Consider the following 20175-nt stretch of genomic DNA (forward strand, 5'->3'; position numbering starts at 1 on the left):
TTTTGCTGCAAGAGTTGCTCTCTGTGGGTACATTTGGGAAGTGCTTTTCTACTCTAGCACATGGGGTTGGGAAGGCGTATTAAGTTCTTAGTGCTGGTTTGTTCCTGGCCCCTCGCCCTCGTAAACAACCTTGTTTGGCACATCTGTTTGTCACCGTTCTTAGCCTGCTGACTTGCACATTTAGGGTGGTCAGTAGGTGTTCTGGAGCGTTAGGTTCGGACCCTGGTGATAATAGTCCTGCACCTCTTGTGCTTTCCTTTCTTTGATTTTGTTCTGTGTTGCTTTGGGTGCTGGCAGGATTACCCTTTGTTGTCACTGAATTCCACAGGAGTATCTTGAGGCCTGCTTCGCTCAAGGTAAACATGTCCTCCAGAAACCATGTCACCAGTACGGACAATGTGTTCACTTGTGGGTTCAGGTTAATCAGTATAAGAAGTTGATGATTGCTCTAGAATAAATATTGCTGGCTTTTATGTTGTTTAATGCAAACCCGTGGGTTGACTAATACTGATTCATTGTTAACCAGAGAAGCCCCCTTTCTGTTGGTAGAATTTCTGGCCTGGTCTTTGTAGAACACCATCTACTGCCACTGGGCATCTCCCCAAGTCTGGTGCTTGATTGATTATGAGGTACCCTGATTTTAATCTTCAGGATGCAGCTATTGGGGAAAAAATTGCAGTAGGAATTACTGTTCATTGATATATTTGGGAAGTAGCTTTTATTCCAGCATGTAGCGGTTAAGTAGGTCCTAAATTAAACTCTGATCAGTACTGTGTTCTGTTTTTGCCCAGCACGGAGCTTCCCAATCTGTTGAATCCCTTAGGAATCTGACCTTGATGCATGCTAACTTTTCATATCTCAGAATTATCTTTTAGCTTTGTATGCACCTCTTAGCCTAAAACTTGGAATGCTGTTTTAAACTTAGGCAATAGAGTATAATACCATAATTCTTACTCCATTTAATGGATTTATTTCTTGGAATGCATGTTTGTCATAAGCAATGTGTTGGCTGGGTAGCATCTGAAACACTCAAACTAAAATAAAACTTTGTCATTTCTCCTGGTATCTGATGGATTGCTTCATTATACAGGGCTGGAACCTTTTATTTTGGTGACTCGTAGTTAAAGCAACATTTTATAATGCCTGGACAACATCAACATGTACATTGTCAAAACATAGACTCAACTGGACTTGTTCTACTTTTCTGCTGGACAGATTTGTTACAGAGTTGGTAATGCCCATATATAATAAATATAAGTATGTGTTCACCCCTGTTCTCCTTGCTAGGATTTGGGTCCTCTCATACATGCCAAACACACACACCTCCCATGAACTACACCTAGCCTTGATTTTTTCTATTTGTTTTTTTTTCTTATAATGATTATTGCAAGATAACATTGCCCTCTATTTTACTAAGGAAACTGGCCAGGGAGATGAAGTCCCTTATTCAGCCGTAACCTGTGGTTCGTTAGTTAAGTGAATCTAATTTTCTGGGTCTCTTATTTCTGCTCCTTAAAAGAAAAAATACCCCAAAGTCAGAATATCTGAATTTGTGGAACTTGCTTATCATACCAAACAGAGGGCACCGGATACAAGCTGTCCCTAACCAGGCCAAACTTGGATGATCCCAATGTGAATTGTCTACTTGTAATTGATTTTTAATCCCAGCCTTGGCTGTCCCAGCCTCTCACCTGCTGTTCAGGTTCACTGGATCTGACTCTGTCAGAGCGGACCAGAGACATGTACCTTAAACCAGAAAACATGATGTGTAAGGTTTTGGAAACCAACCTCCCCACCCCTCTCCATGCTGGTGAAGTGTTGGATTGTTAAATTTAATGGTGTTCTGTTTTCAAAACTGGGTTCGTGGGTATTCAAATATGAGGTTACATGGATAGACCTACTCAATGAAATGAATATTCTTTGAATGAAATTATTTTCATTTTTACCTTTCCCTTTTCAAGTATTATCATCAGTGCTTTTGAGTTACATTTTGATTAAAATGTATACTGTCACTCACCAGCTGTGTAGACCTCTGGGCAAGGTAATCATTTTCACCCTTGTTGCTTGAGCTTGAAGTGGTATCTACCTACTTTATGGGGGCCGCACTCAACAGTGAGTCATCAGATACCAAGTCCATCCTTGTACACTCTAAGCATTTGGTAATGACAGGAGAAAAATCTTACAATTTCTTCTAGGATGCCACACATGATCCTAGGAAGTAATACAATTGTTCTGGTTGGTTTTGTTTGTTGTCACCTTGACACAAACTAGGATCACCTGGGAGGAGGAAACCTCATTTATTCTGTACAAAAGTCTGTGGTAGTATTTTCTTGATTAATGATTGATGAATGACGGTCCAGCTCACTGTGGATGATGTCACGCCTGGCAGATGGTCCTGGGCTGTGTAAGAAAGCAGGCTGAACAAACCATGGAGAGCAAGCCCCTAAGCGGCACTCTTTGCAGTTTCTGTTCTAGTTCCTGTCTTAAGGTCCTGTCCTGGCTTTCTTTGGTGATAAATGCTAAAGTGTAGGATGAAATAAACCCCTTCCTTCCTAAGCTGCTTTTGGTAATAGTACTTATTTCTACTATTTCACAGTAGCAGAAAGCAAATTAGGACAACAGTGAACTATAAAAATATGACTTTTATGTGAAGAAAAGTAAATAAAAATCTCTGTACAAACATTTTGAGTAGAGAGTGGTCATAATGTTGAGAATCGAAAATAATTAGGGTGTTTGTACATTGAAAATAATCAGGGTGTTTGTACAAAGGTATAAAACTAACTTTGGTAAATGTGTGTCAGGATACCTTTTTGATAAATGAAAGTTAAATCCATCCTGAGTCCATTTTAAGCAGAAGTATGTTTTTTAAGAATCAATGGGAGCATGTCTTAGTATACAGGGTCTGAGGAACACAGGGAAGTGAAGCCAGAAGGCAGAAACGATGTGGATGCTAGGCTGGAGGGACTGATGTTCCATTTCTGTGGAGTGCCATCTGTGGGCTGAGTGAACTTCTGTAACATTCTCAGCTGTAACATTGTACTTCCAGTCCCTTTTAAGTGTGTTTCCTTTGTTTTGTTGTCTCGCTTGTCCTCCCTCTCCTGGTCTTACCTCCCTCCTCCAGGTTTCCGACAGTGTCTTGCTCCATAGACCTGCACCCCTTAAACCCATCCTGTCACTGAGATTATAGGATGTACCATTCTGCCCAGGTACCATTTTTTTTTTTCTTTAAAGTAACTGGTATTCTTTTTACGGGAGAAAGAGGTCTTCTCAATTTGATATTTCTTCACAGTACTTCTGGAATCAGGAATTTAACGGCTAGAATGACTTAAAATACTGTTTTATCATTTGAAAAAGTGTCCAGCCTCACTAGACATTAGAGAAAAGCAAGTTAAAACTACACCAGAATCCTCTTTCCTCGTCAGAATGGCAGTGCATATCAATGCAGGTGAGGATGAGGAGAAAAGGAAACCCCCTATACACTGCTGGCAGGAATGTGGACTTGTATAGCCACTGTTGTAATCACTTTAGATATTCAAGAAACTAAGAAGAGAACTCTCAGTTGAACAACCCAACATACCAGCCTTGGATCGTTTCTCAAAGAACTACACATTAGTACATCATAGTACCTTGCACACAGATATTTATTGTAGTATCCACAGTAGCCAGTTCATGGAATCCATCAATGTAGGTGTCTATTAACTGAATAGATACAGAAAAATTATGCACATATCCTATACACACAATGGAATTTAACACAGCCATGAAGAGTTGAAATTTTTAGGAAAATTGATACAATAGGATATTGTCATAGGAAGTTATTTTAGGAAGCTAAACAAGTTAGTTTCAGTCAAATATCACTTTTTTCATTTGTATATTCTAGATTATATGTAGATTTATAGTGGTATATTATTTTTGTTTTAATAAATAAAGCTTGCCTGAAGATCAAAGGGCAAAGCAGCCATACTAGTCAGCCATACAGGCAGGGAGTGGTGGCATACACCTTTAATCCCAGGACACAGGAAACAGAGGCAGTAGGATTTCTCTGAGTTCAAGACCACCTTGGGCTGCACAAGATTGAATCTGTCTAAAAGAGAGACAGAGCTCACACAGAGGTGATCTCAGCACTTGGGAGTCACACACATTTAATCCCAGCACTAGGGAGGTGGAGACAGGATATGGCTGGGTAGAGAGAGAAATATAAAGGGGAAGAGACAGGAACTCGCTGTACTGTGGAATCTGAGAATTCGTGAAGATAGGATCTTGCTCTTTCAGTTTGAAGATTGGGTAGAGGTAAAAGGTCTCTCTAGTTGGCTGCTTTGCTTTTCTGATCTTCAGGTCGAGACCCAATATCTGTCTCTGGGTTTTTATTAATCATGCTACAGTAGATACGTAAGATCATGTATGTATGACACAGAAAGAAAGGGACAAATGGGAGGGAGGAGAGATGAGAAAAGAGAAAGTAGAGAAGTGTGACGTGTTTGTGGGAGATACTTAAACTACGTTATATGCCAGTATGGCATGTCCTTATGAGATACTAAAGTACATTATATACTTGCATAGCATGTTTTTATGAAACTTAGTACTATTGCAATGAGTTTGAATCCCTAAAAAATTAGAAGAAAAATATCATTTTATATTCAAGGTGATTTTTATCTTAGCATAGATATATGGTTAGGAGTGTTAACTGGGAAGGTGTTATCTGAGTTTGCTTAGTTTACTTACAGTAGCCAGATTTCTGAAATAAGGATAGCAGGAGCAAATTTAAGAAAAGATGGGTTGGGCTGAACTGGGTATTGCGGTATAAGCCTTGAAACCCAGCTTTCAGGAAGCCAAGGTAGGAAGATGGAAGTTCAAGGCTAGTCTGGGTTCTGTATCCTCAGCCTGTCAGAAAGACACATGTGCATGCCTACTGATTTGGCAAGGCTGACTGACTAATGAGATCTTGGGATCTTCCCTTCTCCACCTCCCCAGCATTGGGCATTGCAGGCATGTATTGACACACCCAGCTTTCTGTGTGGATCCTGTGAATCTGAATCGAAGCCCCTGTTTCTTGTGTAGAGATACTTTACTGAGTCACCTCTCCAACCTCAGGAAGGGAGATTGTATTTGTGAGTAGGGCTGTGAGCAGACAGACAGCTTTCAGTATTTAGAATATATGCTTGGCAGCTGTTACACTTTAACTTGATTCCTCATCAGCGGCAAGTCATCTTCTGGATTAAAAAAACACAGACTTACTATTTTTATTTAAAATAGTTGACTTGCATCAATACTGCATGCTGGGAAGAAGCAGACTTGTGAGTGTCGGCCCCCGGGGGGTATAGATGGAAGTATCGTCTGTGGTGATCATCATGCTGAAGGACCAGAAAAGCCCTTGATGAGGAGGCTGCCGGAAAGTCACCCTGCAGAGCCTGGAAAAGGCTGAGCTACCTTTCACGTGACGTCTGTCAGCAGTCAAATCCTAATAGGTTTTACAAAAGTGGACAAAGTCGACACCAGTTGCTTCTCAGTTGATTTTTTGCAATCTGCTAAAGGTTATTTATTTTAGAAATCGGAAGCATTGCCATAGAACAGTGCTGTCAGATGGAAGGGTATTAAACAGGAGGGAGATGTTTCCTGATCTGGTGGAGATTTCCTCACTGGGTAAGACTCTGCACGCAGCTCCTATCCTCCTGTATCTTTCCAGCGGCCTAGGCCCTAGCCGTAGTGCTCCCTTCTTAGTAAAGTCCTCACTAGCTTTTCAGTGCTCCTTAGTCATTCCTGTCTGGGAGCTCATGTAATGTCATTAATCTCCCTTTCCTAGTGTAACCCAGCTTTGAGGAACACAATTGTCCATGGATATCCAAAGGCGATTAGTTGAATCCAGGACCCGCAGTGGAAAAAGGTTTAAGTTACTTACAGAAAATGACTTAGTAGTTACATAGAACCTACCTCCTTGCACATACTAGTAAGTGTTCACCATTGAACTCTACCCAGCCTTCCAATGTACTTTAACTATTTCTAGGTTACTAATAATAGCTACTGTAAGATAAACGTGGTGTAAGCGTTTGCTGTGCTGTCTTCATTAGAGGAGAATGGCAACTAAAGGTCTGTATGTATTCAGTACAGGCACAGAGTTTTTCCACCCAGTATTTCCATCCAATAGTTGCTTGCATCCATGGATTTGGAATCAGTGATGCACGCAGAGGGCCAGCTGCCTTCTATTTACTATTAGATGCTGTCGCTTTCAAGATGTGCCTTCATCATAACAACGTGTTTTCAGTGAGAAGAGTGACATGCTTCTTCACTACTGGTAACACAAAGCACATGCTCTCAAATAAAGATGTTAAAATAATTCCAAGTGCATGAAAGGAAACTTACTGGTTTTTTTTTTTTTTTAAAAAAAGTATCTTGAATTGTTCACCACAGAGTTTCCATCATTTCTGCACTTTAAACCCCCTAGTATTCTTCCTCATATCTGGGGGCGTCACAGAAACTTGTCAGGTCACAGAAATATCTTGATTTCCATATCGTGTTTATGTTTGGCAGTATAGTCATCTACCACCATGCAGTATAATCAAGCCAGGTATAATTCAGAGATTTTCCGGTCATCAATTAAGCTGTCAATGCTTTGTTCTTTTACTGTTCCTTTGTTGCATTGCTGGTTCAGGAGACCGCAGATAGTCCTGGGCAGTGAGTGACCTTAGGGTCTTGTGCATGCTGGGCAAGTGCTGTACCTTTGAGCTACGTCCTCAGCCCCAAACTGTGTTTTGATTACCTCTGTGCAGACACTGAGAGTAAGCGTTTTGAGAGTGAGTAATAATCTAACATAGCAGTTGTGTATCTGTATAGTTTGGGCCTGTATTTCATATATTATAGAGAAGCGTGTGTGTGTGTGTGTGTGTTGTGTATGTGTGTGTGCACATTCATAGTTGTGTGAGTGCGTGTGTATGAGCATGTGTCGAGACGTCCTCTTTCGTTCTCTACTTTATTAAGTCGAGGGTCTTAAGATGAATCCAGAGTTTGCTAATTTTGGATCATCTTGATAGCCAGTTTGTCCCAGGGATTTCCTGTCTCTGCCTTTCCAATGCTGGGGCAGTTGGTGACCCCTACTCTAGTCCAGCTTTTAATTGGATGCTAGGGATCTAAATTTCAAGTCTCATGCCTTCATAGCAAGCCCTTTATTTACTTTTCTGTTTGATTTTATTTTGAGCTATCTAACCCTTAGTTACTGCTGTATTCGGACACTCTTCCCCACCCGTAGTTTGTGAAGCAGAGCGCTAAGGCAGCATTTCTCTTCCCTTGCCGAGTATCCTGTTATCTTACTCAAATGGTGTCATGCACTGTTGCTAAATCAGGATTTGGGGGATATAGCATGACTACTTTCCTTACTTTCTCATTAGCAGTTTTCAGACTGCCCTGGCTGCTGTAATGGGCTGGTTGACCCCAATTGTGGAGAACCCAGTTTTGCTGTAATGTTTAGGGATGCTTCATTTTCATTATAAATTGAGCACTTCCATAATAAGACCTTTGCTTCCTCCTGACTTTCTTAAGCTTTGCTTCAGAACGTTGTCACCTGGGAAGAGGGGAACCTCAGAAGGAGGTCACCACCTTTTGCTTGTCTATTAGCTGGGGCCAGGAGCTGCATGGTTGGCAGTTGGTTCACAGGCCTGCTCTTCCTGAGATTTCCCCTAGGAGGGTAGGTGGGAGCCAGGCTCTCCACAGGTGTTTGGTTTGAATGTGGTATTTGAAGATTGGTTCCCCATCTAGTGCTGCTGCTTGGAAACCTGGAGGGAGTGATGCTTAATTGATGGGCATAGGTCACGGGTGGTGTGCACCAAAGCTGACACCTGCCTTTGCTTTCATTCTGGAGCCCTTTGATCTGCCAAGATGTGAGCAACCTTCCTCACGTGTTCCTGGACATGAACTCCTTTGTGCCTCCCTGCCCGGATGGACTGAGGCCAGGAGCCCAATCAGCCTCTTTTCTTTTAGGTTCCTTCTCTCAGGTGTATGGTAACGGCAATACAGCTGGTGAACTCTGAGGTATTTAACCAGTGAGGATCAAATGAATAGGTGACCTGTATCAGGTAGGGTTGAGTCATGGGAGAAGGGCATGCTGGACCGAGGGACAGTGGGGATAGTCTTGGAAGAAGGTGGAGCTTAGAGTATGGAATGAGTTTATGGGGTAGGGAAGGGCGCTCACAGAGCCTTGAAGCTTGTAGTAAGGGCTTTGAACTTTATTCTAACAACAGTGACTATCTGTTGAGAGATTTTAACAGGAAGTGAGTTTGCCTCCTCTAGGGAACATCTCTGAGGCAGAAAGTCTCTGGAGGTGTGAAAGACAAAGAGAGGTGGGTGTCTCAGTCTGGTTTCCAGCCATGCGATCAGAATAGGTGAGATACCAGGCTTGCTTGTCCAGTGTGGCTCCTCCGGCGTTCCTGGCTACACATGCTGCTTCCCTCGTGGAAGACTCCTGGAACCATGCCTCTGCGGTGTCTGTAAAAACCGAATCCAAAGGTAATCGTGCCGGCTCCCCAACATCCTCACAGGGTAAGTGTGCTACTTCTGGATTCACGGGGTTTTGAGGAATGCAACCTTGTTTTTTTGTGCCTAATCTTAGGCAAACAAAAAACTGGATCATTTATGAAGAGCACTGTAGGAACTTTAGAGAAATCATTGGTGAAGATACAGTACGAAAGAAGGCTGTTCCTTCCTGTCCCCTCTTTTAAGGAAATGGATAAGGGAGGGAGGGAAGGAAAGAGACAGAGACAGAGAGACAGAGATCGATATTGACATTTCACTAGGAGGACTTTCTAAGTGCTAGGAATTTAATTCTCATGCTGCCCTCTGAGATATACAGAGCTTTTATTCCTGTCTTGTAGATGAGGAAACCAAACCTTATAATCAGGTTGTCCAAGGTCGCGCTCAGCTGGGAAGTGGCAGAGCAGACTACACACCCAGTCCTGTTGCCCAAGTTTTCCTTCCAGTTTCTGCAGCCCGTGAAAGCTTCAGCTAAGACAGCTCTTCCCAGCACCTGTGAATATGAGTGTCTTCCAAGGCTCCTTTTCCTCAGCTAGTGTTGGTGGCTCGTTCCAGCCATTTCACGACACCTCTAATTCCTTCCATTTTTCTTGCATTTGATCCTTAAATTCTGATTTTGCTGAAGCTCTTTAAGGCGCTGTTGCTGAAGGTTGATGTTGGAGGGTTGATGCTGCTGGCTTGGTCTTGCAAGAGACTGGTGTTGTGTCTGTCCTTGGGCTGTGCCCTGATGATGCTCAGATCCTGCCAGGAGGTGAGAGCCAAAAAGAGGTGGTCATGCCCATGCTGCCCTGCCCCTTTTGCAGAGTTGCTGGAAGAGTTCTGTCCATCTATCCCAAATTGGAATTAAAGGGAGGGAAGTACAGGCTTGTACAAGTAAGAAGGCCCCAGCAACCTATTTTTCACCTGCTTGAGACACTAAAAGACTCTTAAGAGACATTGGTGCTTCCTACAGGACCAGAGATTGGTGTTGCTGTTTTCTCTTGCTATTTAGGCTCTAGGATAGTCCCTGCCTTCTCTAATAAGATTGGTTGGCTCTTATTAGATTGCAGTCTTCTTAAATTGTTTGGGATTTTGTGGTTGGTGAACCATCTTGGTTTCATTTACATTTATCCCGTTTGAAAGTGGGTTCTATTCTGTCTGGTGGCAGTCTGGGCTTCCTTCAGTTCTCCTCAGCTACCAAAAGGACATGCATGACTCAGAGATGAATGAGATTCTACCTCAGCTTTACTTGTTTCCCTCCCTCTGTTGGTTCAGCAGCAAACTATCTGTGAAAGCGTCACTCAGGCATTTACTCCCCACCATCACTGTTGGAGGTCACAGCCAGTCCCTGTTAAGGGACACTCACAAAAGACTCTGTGTGTGCACATACATGTTATTTTGCATTCCTTAGCATTCAGTAAACAACACTGGGGGAAAAATTACAAAGCATGTTGTTCTTTAGAGTAGGGTGGCTTCAGTAGTTCTTTTTGTGTGGTGAAAGTTTTATTTTTCTGTTAGTTATAGTGACCTTCGATCCTGGCAAGGGTCTCTTGGAACAGAATAAGCCTGTGCTGGTAGTAAGTGTGGTAATTATTGGAGCCCTGTGGGATCACAGGCATTTGTGAGTTTAGGGCATTCTTGGATATATAAATGCAAATTCGTTGGAGGGCCCTTAAGGAATGAAAACAGAAGAATTAGTCTATATAAAAATGTGCCTTATTCCCAGGAGCTGGGATCAGAGCCGTAGTAGAGGTGGAACAGAAGTGGTTTGTGTAGGTAGGTAAGTGATTTTTCACCGTTCTAAAGCTTCGCAGACCCAGTTTTCAATAGGAGGGAAACCCTCACTGCAGCGCTTTCTTTTCCACAGTGGTAGCAACCAGCCCGCGAGAGAGTGTTTTTAATTGAAAATCACATAACTTCGTCTTAGCCAACTTTCAATTGCTTCCCAAGTGCAGCGTTTTGCCAGAGTCTCAAACAAGACTGTACAAGAAAGGAAAAGAATGTGGGATTCACAGATACTAAGACATTGTAAAAACAGCTCTGCTATCACCAGCCAATTTAGACACCGAGCTCCTCTCATCATTTGCCGAGGGTGAACAGAAACTTGATTCATACGCTCGCTCAGAGCTTCCTTGTCTCCATTCCCGTGGTTCCTCCCCTTTTCATGGACCACCCTGGCTTGTTTGCACTTTTCTGTCAGTGGCCTTCGCTTTCTCGGTCTTGTCTGATGATTGCTTTGGTTAGGGAAGAAATGCTTTTGTGTATGACTCTGCATTGCAAGCGCTGTAATGCTCTTGAGCAAATGTAAAAAGAGTGTGTAACTGAAGGGCATGGGGCATGGGGCATAGGGCCTCAGAGGGCTGGGCAAGGAAGGGGCTGTGCCGTGTCCTAGAGGCGCAGGAGCAGCACTGTCTGGTAGGGTTTTCTGCATCTCATTCACTGCCTTCTGTGTTCTTCATTCTTCTCTGGTCTTCCCAGACCCTGGCTGCTCGCATTCCCGGCATACATTTCAGACCAAGGCTGGAATCTTTGTCTCCACTGTGTATTTGAAAGGGATGGGCTCTGACTGATCCACTGTGGTCGGAAGCCCACATCTGTGGCTCAGGAAGTGAAATCCCATGCAGCACAGGGGCTGGAAGCACATCTGTAGTAATCATTGTAGAGGCAAGAAATGGCGGCCAAATTCCGTCCACCATTGTTTGTCTTCTTTAAAATTATGTTTATTTATTTGTGTGAGGGCATGTGTGGAGATCAGAGGACACTTGTGGAAGTTAGTTCTCTGTGTCTGTCATGTAGGTCCTGGGAATGGAACTTAGATTGTCAGGCTTGGTGGTAAGTGCCTTTACCCACTGGGCCATGTTGACAACCCACACTGTTAGTTTTTGATATTTTTGTTTGTTTGTTTGTTTCTTTTTTAAACGAATTTCTGTAGGGCTCTCTTTCGATGCTGGGGATCAAATACAGTGCCTTGCCTATGCTAGGCCGAGCTATGCGTCCAGCCGTTAAAAATCTAATCCCTTTTCTACTTCAGTTTTTGGTTCATCAGTCAAGTCAGGGGGATAGAAGTATAGCTCAGGGTTGGATAGAGGGCCTGCGTGTTAGGTTCAAGACTCCATGTCCCGTTCTGAGCAACACACAAAACAAGCCATGACAAAAGAACGCCAAACCTAGTCCAGTAGAATTTATATGTCTGGTGTGGGACACACAGATATTTCCCAATTGTGTTAGGGTATTATTATTATTATTATGTGAGCACTTATTGAATGCCTTCTGTATCCTAGGCCCTGTTTCAGATTAGGCAGGTACCATGTGATTCATAGTTTTCATCCACACCATGTTATCTTCCCTGAATTAAAGCCTTATGCATTCTGTCTGCTCGATTCCCACCTGATTCTCACTGGAACAGAGCTTATTTTGAAGGTTGGTCCTTGATACTGTGTGCACATTTTTTTTTTCTGTCCTAAGTGATGACATTTGAAAAAAATAATGGTTGGATGCAAGGAGATCAGGTATAACAAAAGATAAGATAGTGAGTGTGTCCGGTAAAGTAGCTTCCAAGGTCCAGCGACTGGGTGTGTGATATCTATCCATCACTTGCCCTCAACACACACCAAGAAGCAGAATTGGCCAAAGGATAGAAAATGCTTCCTGTTTTTAGTTCAGGTAATTGGTTTCAGTGGATAAATGGTAACTGAAAGCAAATCTGAAATTCTTTTAGAACTTTAATTATTATTCTGTTTGATCTAAGAGTGCAAGTAATTAAGGCTTAAAAAAACGCTTCTTGATAAGCAAGGTCTGGGTTTCCATGGATTTAAGGCCATCTTAGTGCATTGACTTTAGTCTTAACTAAGACTTCTGTAGGAGCTGGAAAATTTGTACTTCAGAGAGGGGTTGTTTTAATTTTCATTCCTTAATATAATTATAACTTTAATCCTCCTTTGCAAGTCTAGTCCAAAATGTAAGTGAATTAGGTAAAGTATATTAGAAATTGTATCAAAAATCTCTTTGGGGGGTTTGGTATACATGTACAGAGGGAGACTTGCTGCCACGGACTTTACAGTGAGTTCAATTTTGAGCTTGAAAACGACAGTTCATTATTCTTTCCTCTTCTACCCACCTTTACTTTGTTCCTCTCTTATTGTAGTGGGAGGCATTGTAACTGAGTCATATCAAAATGGTGACAATATGGCATGATGACATTTCTAGTATTGTTAGCATCTCTGAGGAGACCTCAGTTTTTCCTCAGGTTTACCTTCCTGTTATTGATCTTTGGGTTACATCACACCTGATTTATTTATTTATTTGATTTTGAGACAGGATCTCACTGTGTAGCCCTGGCTGGAGTGGATCTTGCTATATAAACCAGACTGGTTTTGAACTCATAGATCCATCTATCTTCTGACTCTCAAGTGCTGGGATTAAAGGTGTGCACCACCATACCTTATCAAGTCTGGTTTCTTCACTTGAGTAGTCCTGTAGGTGCAGATTATCAGTGAAAATTAATGAGCTCATGTGTGCCTGAGTGGCTCTAGATTTCCTTCCATGACAAGGTTTGTTCTGTGGACATTTTCCTTTTCAGAGGAGATCCATGTGTAGAATTCATCCCCTTTGTTTAGTTGCTGTTATTCTCATTCTTTGTTCTGTGTGTGTATATTTGGAAAGACTTATATAGTGCTTCAAAGCAATAAGAACTGTGAAATGAATCATAGAAATGAATGAACTGTAAACCTGACTCATATTTTCTGAGCATAGCAACAATTTAAGTTGTATATATGTTCACATGTAATTTTGCACATGTATACATATGTATATATGTAATATGCACATGTGTATTAATTTTTACAAATAAGTGCTAACTTGGCGTGCTGTCACACTTAAATTCTGTTACTGATCTTTTTCTAGAGTTTTGGAAATAGAACTTCCATGAGACTGATTTCTCTTCTCTCCTTCCCTCCCTCCCTTTCTCTAAAGTTGTCAATGAACTTTTATTTGACAAGAATATATCTTATATTAGAGCATTGTTGAGGATAGATTTTGGATCAACTCTTGGTAGAAATAGATAAGTTTAGAGAGTCCTTTTGAGCAGGGCTTTTATATAAAGAACCATTCAACCTACTGGGATATCAAATGCTGGCTTATGTCTTGTGTGTAAGGCATTATTCTTACATATTTTAGGGAGAAAGATAATTATGAATATATCCTTAGTTAAATATTTGGTGTCATGTTTTAAATTGATATTAAGGGGCAAATATCTGTTTTCCTTGAAAATATTTAGCCTGTGAATAACAATCCATGTAGCAGGGTATTGAAACACCTCAAATTCCCCATCAATATTTGGATGCAAAGAGTAGTACACAGTTCTCACTAAAGTATTAGCAAAAAAAAAAAAAGACATTTTCCCTCAGAAAACCCACCTACATTATTCCATTAAATTTGATGAATGTTATCTTTCAGGAATATATTAGTCTAGATGTATTATGTATGTGTATATAAAATAAAAATCAGTGTTGAAATGTATGCTTCTTATTTTTATTTCCATGCTATAAATCATGAACATGTTGCTATGAAAAATAAGACCCACATTATTTTATACGGTTTTAAAGGTTTGTGTGGCATTCCATCACAGAGCCAGCTAGTCTCTCCATAAGCCCTACTGAAGAGGAGAGGGTTACCTTTAGTTTTTCCTGTTTTAAAGAGCTCTAGGATAAATGTCCTTGTATCTGAATGTCTGTCCACATGACGAATAGTTTATTTTTGCATGGACAAGCTCCCCAGCTGTGGAATTGCTGAGTTCAAGGTTTGGATGATTTCAAGGCCCCCTTGTTTGTTTTCAGATCACACATAATCATATTTGCTTTCCCGATGACCTTGCTCTGAGTGCTGAACATGGTTGTACTTTGATGTTGTGATTCCCGTTGTTGTAGAGATGACAACTTGTAGAGATAACTCTTGTTGTTGTAGAGATAACTCTTGGTGGTTTCAGTTTGGTCTGGTTCCTCAATTTCTTTCCCTACTGTTGTCCATTCCTGGTGTCTGAATTAGAAGTCTTTTGTGACTTTGCCTGTATGAGAAACCACTGTGGCTTATCAGTCTCTGGCCAGGCTGTGTGTGTGTGTGTGTGTGTGTTCTGTTGATGTGGATGACACCGGCTGCAGGGATCGGCTATTCCAGAGAAGCGGTGTTAGGTAGTGGGTTAGTCCTTTTCTCTTTCTGAGCTGGAAGAGTGTCCAGTGAGTGTTGTTACAGAACAAGCAAGCCACTTACCTGCTTCAAGCTGCCAAGGAGGACGAAATCATTAGCAGGTTTCCAGAGAGATTAAAATATTTTGGACTTAATACTTATTATAGTTTGATAATAACTGAAGAATCTGCTCAGAGGACAGAAATAAGTGTCTAGAAAGTCTAGATCGACATCATTTCTCCACATTTATGTCATGAATTTGAATGAGAGTTTATCATGTAAATGGCTTTCAGAAATTAGTTGTTAGTTTGTGTTTGTCACTTCCCACCGTAGCGAGTTTAGGTTCATCTATTCCCTGTAATAGAGAAAGCTGCAGCAGAGATGATCACCAGTCCTATTACAAGAGTGGTTGTAAGGGGGGGGGCAGACAGCAGGGGCAGGGATTTAGAAAAGAAAACCTGGTTACTGTGTGAATGCGAAGGTAGCATCTTCCATGCTTTGCCTTCTGAATGAATTATAGTAATTATGACACTTGTAACCTCTCACTCCGAGGAGACAGTTTAATTTCTGAAATCTCAAGATGCCATATAACCCTCTGGGCCAATACATTTTCTGTGTATTTTATTTATTGTTTTTTGTGTTCATGGTCATAGCATTGGGTGGAGAGAGAGGTGCTGGGAAATAGGTGCTGAGTTCTCAGAGGAAACACTTTGCGTGGACTTGCTGCCGGCACTTCCGGAGTGCTGTTGTTGCCTGTGTGCAGTAAATCACACTTGCCAGAGGCACAGCCACTTGTGCCTGCTGTTCAGTGGACACAAGGGGAGAGGAAAGACTGATGGATTTGTTGCCAGGTTGTTCTTGATTATGCATATGCTTCTGTATCCCCTCTGAACATCATAGCTGTCTGCGGAGCGGCAAGTTTTTACGGGTTTTGATAGACGGCATGATTTAGCACCTCCATTTCTCTGGTACTAGTTAGTTCTGTTTGGGAATGTCACAGTGATGGGTGTGTATGTTTTGACCTCATATGAAAGTTCCATGACAACAGTAAACATTCACCCTGCAGATTTTCATAAGGTAATTAATGTGGATGATGCAAGTGGCCTTGGCCTGCAATAAAGAGGTTGTGAAATTTCCCATTTCAGAAGATGTGCTCAGAAGGACGGGTTCTCCGGCAACTGTGGAGGGTGCCGATCCATGCGAGCTCCTTTCAGACAGAGCTGGACCGAGTTCATGCCCACTGGCCCTGTTGTGTTCCTCTGCTGTGTCCTGATTGGGTTGAGTGTGTGCACTGCTGTTTGAGGTAGTTTTGTTCTCAAGGACTCTTCTTATGGGATCCTGTGGGTATTTTCTCTCTTCAATTAGTCTATATTAAAATGACAACAAAAGTTCCGCATGACTGATAGAGTAGCATTACTTTATTGAAGAGCTGTCATCAGTTACCTTTAGGATTTGATAATTGATATTTGATTATCTTTTTTGATATTTGGTTGGAGTGGTTTAGTTTTGTCATTTTAATAATTTTAAGATTGGCTTTTGTTTTGTGTGTATGGGTGTTTTGCCTAATGTTTGTTTATGCACCATGTGCATGTAGTACCTGAAGAGACCAGAAGAGGGCATTGGGTCCACTGTGACAGTTGTTAGCTACTGCGTGGATTCTGTGAATTGAACCTGGGCTGTCTAGAAGAGCCATTGCTGTGCTTTGTTTTACCCTTTTTACTTGAGGGGGAGGGTGGGACACCACCCAGTTCCCAGATAAATCATGCATGGAGGTTTATTCTTAGTTATGAATACCCGGCCTTTGCTTGGTTTGTTTCTTGCCGACTTTATGTAAATTATCACAACTACCTTTTGCCTCTGAGCTTTTATCTTTCTTATTTCTGAATATTTTACTTTCTTTCTTACTCTGTGGCGCTGTGTAGTTGGGTGGTTGGCCCCTGACATACGTTTCTCCTTCTATTCTCTCTGTCTGCCAACCCCACCTATCCTTGCTCCTGCCTGGCTGTTCAGCTCTTCATTAGACCATCAGATGTTTTAGAGAGGCAAAGAATCACAGCTTCACAGAGTTAACCAATGCAGCATAAAGAAAAGAAACACACCTTAAAAATTCTACAACAAGCCATTAGTACTCTTAACTGCTGAGCCTTCTTTCTAGCCCAATTTTAATGATTTTAACAATGAGCAGTACGGTTTAAGTGGAGTGATATAGAATCTATCACTCTTGGAGGATTTGGTGTTTTCACCTTCTTATCATGTTGCCCCCGTGAAGTTCTTTTTTTATCACTGTCAGGCAGGGGCAAATATAGTCGATGCTTTTTAGTAATCGTGGCAGAAATTCTTGACAATGGTTCCTCCCCTTCCTCATCCATAGTTACAGGGTATGAGTAGATTCTTGTCTCCACAGGGAGTTGGACAGGGTGTCTGGTTCTCCTTGAGTTGAGGGGAAGGACTTGTGGTTATCGTGAAGTGGGGATCTAAAACTTCCAATATAGGGTCAGAAAAGATAGTGAACCTTGCAGCTCATTCTCTTGGAACATGACTTTGCAATCCTTTCAGCAGGTTGTGAAGACACCTAAGTAGACAATGGGAAGGCCATATCTGTTTCCAGGGCCAGCCACTGCTCAGCTTCCTGCTGCTTCTAGAGTCACCTTCAGGCTTCCTAGGGTGGATCTTCCAGCTTCCCTTAACAGAGACTTTGAAAATTGTGAAAGATGACGAAGTGGTCTCTGCTAGCTAAAGCCATTGGGTTAGGGGATGATGTGTGTGTAGTCATGTAATTGGAACGAGATACTGTGGCCACAGTGAAGACATTGTAGTCTCTTGGATATGAATATTGTTTGTGCATTTAATATCCATGTAGCCTTGGGTAAGGTGTCTAGCTTTTTATGTTTGTTCTATTATCTGTACTTGGGGCTAACGATCTTTCATCCTTTCTAGACATCTATGAGAATTGGTGATTGGGTATTTGTGAGCTGCCAATAAGTATTTATGATCATTATTTTCATTAAACTATACTACTGGTGTTTGGAAATGTATGGAGATATTGATATGAGTTACATTTTAGCTTTTCAAAAGAGTTACAAAATTTTTTCCATTGTATGATGGGACATACAGTATGCACTGTGCATTGTGTGGAGGGAGGACAACTTGCAAGAGTCATGTCTTTCCCATGTGGGTTCTGGGGATTGAAGTCTGATTGATGGTCAGGATTGAACAAGGTGAGCCAACTTGCTGGCTGACCCTACCAGTTTTTAAAGTGATTTTTTTTTCCTAGGGAAGAGACCAGTTTTAATGCAGTTTTCATGAAATGCAAAGTAAGACTAGAGTGGTTAAAAGCAAGTGTGTACTTGTGTCTGTTAAAGTACATACTTTATAAATTTTCTGCCTTGGTACACACTGTGTAGAAAAGAGACATAATTACTTCAGCCAGTGTTAAGAATAGCCGAAGGATGGGACATGGAGATTTTGTAAAAGCCATGTAACAGGCTTTTTACGAGGCGATCTTTTTGGACAGATAATTTGGAAAGAATCTTGTTATTAAAATTTTGCCCCCCATAAAACTCGAGTTGTGTGAGGGGGGAAGGGGACGAAGCTTACAGTTCTGCTTTTAGACCTTACCTCTAGGTGTGTCCACCCCTTCTGGCTTTGTCTTTGCCTTTGAGTAGCGTAGGGGCCACTCCAGGCCCTGTTTCTGTATCTGTGAAATGGATCTGACCACAGTTCCAGCTCCAGAAGTTTTTGAGAAAGTCCTGAGATAATCTACTGCTTTTCAAGTTTGTTGATCACAACAATCGCTCTAAAGCCATATAAGTTAGTCACAGTGTTCTTTAAATTCAGTTCTGTAGTTCCTGGTAATCCTTGAAAAAAATAATCCAGCTGGGAGGTGGTGGCAAATCTCAGCACTTGGGAGGCAAAGGCAAGTGGATCTCTGTGAGTTTGGGGCCAGCCTGGTCTGCAGAGTGAGTTCCAGGACACAGAGAAACCCTGTCTTGGGGGGACGGACGGACGGACAGGATGGGTCAGCAAACTACGTAATAAAATTGTTACTTCTTGCATTCACTAGAAGGTAATATATACTCCTTGCTTCATTCATTTTCTTTCCTTCTGGGGAGCAGAGAAGGACTATAGATTGGGACCTCTCTAGTAATATAATTAAAGAAATGCAGTTTTCCAATCAGAGTCCATGAACCGTGGGGGAATTGTGAGCAGGCAGTGTTTTAGTGGTATGTATAGACAGATGATGAGGGCTGGAACATGATATATTGGAAACTGTGAGGTTTCCAGTGTATACAGTCTATACAGTATCCGAGATGCATTTTCTCTATACAGCACCTGTCTAGAACTTTGTCTTATGTGTCTCATTGTTCAGCCTAATGTTGTTATAACTGGTCACTTGTCACAAATTTGAATTACGTTGACTTACATCCAAGTTTTCGAGCTTTCTAGGGCTGTAGTGAATGACATGGGGTTTGTCAAGTACTCTGTAGAGCATGTTCAAGTTTGGTTGTTCTTGTCACCTTGCAGTGTGTACTACAGAGATTCCTATAGAAAGTGGGTGTGGCTTCCAGATGATGTAATGGACTTAGAAGACAGCATACTTACAGCCCTTAGCGGACATCTCAACACATTGGTCCCTGTTCTCTAGGCTGCATTGTACCTGTACTTCCGTAGAGCCTCTTTCTGTGCAGAGAAGGCTTGGGTCAGTGGCGTCCAGTGCTGGTCAGGGCTGGTGTGCTCAGACTGATATCTTTTTATGGTTAATTTTTATGTGATCTCAGGTGACTGTTAAATACGGTAGGAAGATTTTAGTCTGTCGGTTGGATGGTTTTGAGACTGAGATATAGTTATGGTTTCATTTTGGTTGTGTGAATGTCTGGATCTCTGTTCTTCATTCCTGTCCCATCCCATTCCGTCTCGTCCTGTCCTGTCCTGTCTTGTCCTATCCTTTTTGCTCTGGTGGTTAAGCCCAACCAAGGGTTTATACATGCTGGGTATCTTTACTCCTAAGCTATACCCCAGTCCTCTTTTTACTGTGGAACAATTTTGAAGCAGGATGTCATTCACTTGTCCAGGCTAACCTTGAGCTTGAATCCTATCTCAGCCTCTCTAGTAGCTGGGACTTCAGGCCCATGCCATTTTGCCTGACATTTTTTTTTTAAAGATATTATTTATTGGATCATCCCTCCCCCCTATTAAGGGGGTCCCTACAAGTAGACAGAGAAACAAACCACAAAGAGGTAAGAATGAAAACTTGATTCCCTTTGATTTATTCAAACCGGATCAAACTTCCAGAGAGTCTGATCCCTGGTGGTGTGTTTATTGCCAGCGTATTTTTTTTTTAAAGTAGTGTTTGGAAAGATGTTTCTAGGCAACAGTTATTCCTATTCCAGGTGCATAATAAAGTTTAAGGCATGACTACATAGGAACTTCTTTGTAATGTATATTGACCATGAAGGTGGGTTCTAAAAGGAACCTAGTGTGGTCTGTCACTGAGATAGC

The 20175-nt window shown here is 41.8% G+C and overlaps 1 protein-coding gene across 28 annotated transcripts in view; it reads left to right on the plus strand.

Moving 5' to 3' along the window:
* Window positions 1–20175, plus strand: part of Magi1 (membrane associated guanylate kinase, WW and PDZ domain containing 1) — a 610906-nt gene that overhangs the window by 119132 nt on the left and 471599 nt on the right. The window contains exon 1 of one of the 28 annotated variants that reach the window (XM_085686758.2): window positions 8379–8526. The exons of the other annotated variants lie outside the window; for them this stretch is intronic. The gene's annotated coding sequence lies outside the window, so the exon portion shown is untranslated. Of the gene's footprint in view, window positions 1–8378; window positions 8527–20175 lie in introns of those variants that run through there. 28 annotated transcript variants of the gene reach the window in all.

This window comes from Myodes glareolus, chromosome 3 (assembly GCF_982192425.1).
Source record: "Myodes glareolus chromosome 3, mMyoGla1.1, whole genome shotgun sequence".
Taxonomy (NCBI): domain Eukaryota; kingdom Metazoa; phylum Chordata; class Mammalia; order Rodentia; family Cricetidae; genus Myodes; species Myodes glareolus.